A 4,665-nucleotide genomic window follows, 5' to 3' on the forward strand; every position below is an offset into this window, starting at 1 on the left:
ACCCGGGGCCTTGGTGTTATCAGCACCGCGCTCTCCCGAGTGAGCCACGGGCCGGCCCTCCCTCATAGTTTTAAACAAATATTTAAAATAGGATATTTTCTTCTTCCTTTTTTTTTACTTAGCCAGCAGGAAGCAAATGGGAAATAGGTATAGCTCTAGTGACACTACTAAGAAAGCACATAGTTTTAAACAAATATTTAAAATAGGATATTTTCTTCTTCCTTTTTTTTTAACTTAGCCAGCAGGAAGCAAATGGGAAATAGGTATAGCTCTAGTGACACTACTAAGAAAGCAGGATGAAAACCATTATTTTACAGAACCTATAATGCAAGAAAGTGATTCTGACCTGACAATAAAACAAGCAGAGTTAGACTCATCATGTCTTAATATATAGTTAGTTACTAGTAAATCAATGATTTTTTTCTCCTAACATTTAGTCAAAACTCTTAGTTAGGCTAATGGTTTCTGGACAGAGTGCTAACTTACTTAAGTACCAATATCTGTACATGACTAAATTCGTTCTACTGTTTACAGATACAAAACCACAAATGCATTATTCCAAAAATTCTCCCCCAAAATGCCTGTGGCCACTCCCATACCACCCAACTCAAGTAATATACTGAAGGGTAAAACTGGAGTCAAAAGTGACAGTGATCCCATCCAATTATGGCTAAAATATCTTAATTTGGCAAATGAACATCTGAACGTACTGTTAAAGCCCCTCCCAGAGACTTGGCAGGGGTCTGTGTAAATGAAGGGGCTTGAAGTTTAAGCTGCATTAGCTTTATAGAAAATTTACCACTGTGTTTATGTTTTATTTTCTCTTCTTTAATGACTAGAACTATTTATCTTTATATCACCCATGGAAACTAGAACACTGTTTGCAGAGTAGGAACTCAATGTGTGTTTGTTAAACTGAATTAACCTGACATATTTGAACATATTGTTCAAAAAGGTTAATTCTTACCTGTTACTGTAACTGATAAGGCATCTAGCCAATCCCTAATTCCACCATTCACCCCCAATACCTACCCTGGGCACATTCACATATACCACATATGCCTTTCGTTTAATGATCAGGATGTGAACACTCAAATATAGTAAGAGGAGACAAAAAAATAATGTTTTTAAATATGTTTTCACCATTTCAACCTTTTCCACAAATATTCTGTCTCTCTCTAAAATCAAATAGAATATTATTCCAAGACAATTTTCCCTACCAAATTAGCATGAACCTTGCTGAAAAGCTTGACTGATGCATCCTTTTTTCAAATCCCAAACAAAGACTGAATGTTCCCTATACCAAGAAACCATTCTCAAGGGATCCCTTTATTAGTATGTACATAGGCGTTTATTGTTCCTCCCAGAAAAACCTACTACCAGTCTTAAGATTATTTTAAATCAAGATGTGGCCGCAATTTTTTTACATGTTCTCTATATATCTAAAACTATAGATACACCTAAATATTTTAAACAAAAATTTGAAATAAATTTAATTGTGGTCACATGAGTACTTAAGTCCTAGAAGGCTGATGAGACCATGCACAATTCTAAACTTTAATACTACTGCTATTAATAATTCTTTTCTTGGGGGAGGGGAAGCAACAACAAAAAAAAATTCTTTGTCGTATCTCAGCTAAATAAATATTTTAATCTTGTGAAGATCTACACTGTTACCTAAATTTCATCAATACTACTATCTAAAGGCCCTGTTTACCAAAATGTGCCCTAAATGCCAGTTAGGTATACTGGTAAGTACATGCAGAGCCTGAGTATCGTTAAGCCATTAACTAAGGGTATGAAAGTGAAAACTGCATCAACCTGTACCTTATTAACCTTCTCCAAACAATAAGATCTTATTATGAGTACAACTGCATAAATGCTGGAGAAAATAAAAATGTTATTAAGTCACCTACAAAGAATTATAAACTCTCAGTTCCAAGCAATCTATCCTCCTGACATCACAGAAATACTTCATAAGATATGCTGCTCATTTTAAGATCCTAATTCATAACATAATCACTTTTACTTTCAAAATATCCTCTAAAGAGCTAATCTTTCCTTTTTCTTTATCTCCTTCAGTCCTATATCACACTGCTTTCACGGCCTTGCTAGTATATGGCTCTAAGTTGTACATGAGTGCTTAATAAAATTACTCATTCTTCATTCTTTTCTTCCAATATTGGTGTAATATTCCTCTGACACCTTTCATCATTCTTCTCTTTCTCTTATAGTATATCTGTATTTTATTCAAATTGAATGCGACTATCTTGGGATGTATCAATACCATTAAAAGTAAACAAGAACTAAAATCAATTACACTAACTTCACCCCCTAAAAAAGTCAGTAAAGCAGGTAAGGTGCTTTTTCTTCTTATGGGATGAAACGGAGTGATACTGCTGTAGTGGCAGGAACCAACACCATTCACTCATTCAACTCTACAGCAGAGTGAACAGTGGCCAGCTGAAGGATTCACTCACGTGAGGATTACAGCAGGATCCACATCTCCACACTGAACACAATCCTAGGCACCACCACCCAACAGCTGCTAGACCAGTGGTTCTCAACCAGGGACGATTTTGCACCCCAGGGGACATCTGGCAATGTCTGGGGACTTTTTTATTGTCATGACTGAGAGGAGGTGTTTACTGGCATCCAGGGGTAGAGACCATGGATGGTGCAAAACAAGTATGCTACACAGGACAGCCACCACAACAAAGAATTATTCAGCCAAAAATGTCAACAGTGCTGAAGTCAAGAAACCCTGACCCAGATATTTGTCCCAATTCTGAGTAAAAATACAGAACAGTTAAACTAGAGGCACCATGGTGGTGTGAAAGACCACAGGATGAGAGGAGGAATGGAAACTAAAACTTACTGAGTTGAGCACCTGCTACACACCAAGTGTTATATTAGCCACTTCATATATGTTACCCCACTTAAACCTCTACCCTGTAAAAACGATAATACTCTGAGCAGGAGAAGGCTGCACTCAGGGAGTAAAGAAACTTACTCAAGGTCACTCAGCTAGGAAGGGAAAGAATCAGGATAAAAACTCAAACAAAATCTGTTTCATTTCACAATACTACAAGGCCTAGAGGTTAAAGACATGGAATTGATTCAAAAAGTTACCAGTGTGACTGAGAAAAGTCACTTAACTTTTCTAAATCTCCATTTAGAAAATAAATCAATAGACAATGTGAAAATATAAATGCTGCTGACTGCTAACCACATATAATCATGTTAAATACTTTACAACAATTAAGAAAGTGCTTCTTACAATGACAGTGTTATGTATACAATTTTTCCTTAAAAACAGAATAGAATTTATACAGCACCAAAATATTATTCATCGTTTTGAAAAATGAAGATTAACTGTTCAGAAGACATTATATCTTCCATAGCCAGGCAACTACTCTAAAATCCTAAGAGGAAATAAACTAATATCAACAATATTTTACTATGAACTTCCTAAATATTTTTCATCAATAAGCCCTAAAATGCTCTACAATTTTGATTAGGCTCTGTCCACAACTGGTAGCAGAAGGTCATGAGCAGAACTAAGGAGGAAGAGGGTGGATCCATTACTGATTCTGGAAAACTATTCACTATTCCCTCCATAAAGATAGTGTATTACATTGAGGTCAACACATTGTTACTCATATTAATGATGCAAAAAATAATTCCTTCAATATAAGGTTCTGATTAAAACAAAACAACAACAAAAAACACCCACCAGAATTTATCAGTCCTTGACAACTAAACTACACTCTTCTGGAACAGTCAACGTAAACTGGGCATTGTTCTCTCCAGAAATCACCAGTACTATTGCTTCTTCTAAAAGCAGGTTGCATACAAGCACTTTTCCTCTTGAAACACCTAAATCCCATGGTACAGCTTTGCTGTACCTTATACATGTATCTTTTGTACCATATTAATACACTGCAAATACATTATACTTACGAGTACTTCCCACTAATATTAAGTCCAAGTTTAAAAGCAATAAACACTTCAAATAAAAACTATTCTTAATAAAAACAGCTTCAAAAGAATCATAAAAAGGCTAGTTTTAAATAAAAATTTGTTTACCTGACACCCCAAAAAATTGCCTGACACTGAAAAAAAAAAAAGAGAGAGAAACTAACGTTCTGCTGGAACTGAAAGAATTAATAACTATAGCCATGAATGTTGTTTTAATCAATTTAGATAAGCATTTCCACTTAATGTCACTTCCTGACTAACTGAATTATATCTTTCACCTTAAGCATTTTGACACTTCTATCAACTTTCTAAAAGTGAGGGTGGATTGTTTTTCTATGTTTTTAGTAGACTTGCCTCTCAAAAGGCTGAATTACATAAAAACCGATAGGAGCAACCTATTTCTACCTCATTATCATCAATTAGCGTTTGGGTAAGCTCTAGCTACCTGTGACTGCTGAGGTGATAATCCTGAAGAATTTACATGAGACAATGACGTTAACTAAACACCATTTTCTCTATCTAGACATCTTGTCAACTTTTACTTTAAAAGGCTATGTCTTTCATCGCACATTTTAACATACAGGTAAAGAACAGCTATTTTCTAACATCCAGGAGCCAAAAGTCATTAGTCTATTTTTCCATTTCTCCCAAAAGGGAATTCTCCTCAGGGCTCAGATATCTGTC

The sequence above is a fragment of the Galeopterus variegatus genome, unplaced genomic scaffold, assembly GCF_000696425.1.
Source record: "Galeopterus variegatus unplaced genomic scaffold, G_variegatus-3.0.2 Scaffold3739, whole genome shotgun sequence".
Taxonomy (NCBI): Eukaryota; Metazoa; Chordata; class Mammalia; order Dermoptera; family Cynocephalidae; genus Galeopterus; species Galeopterus variegatus.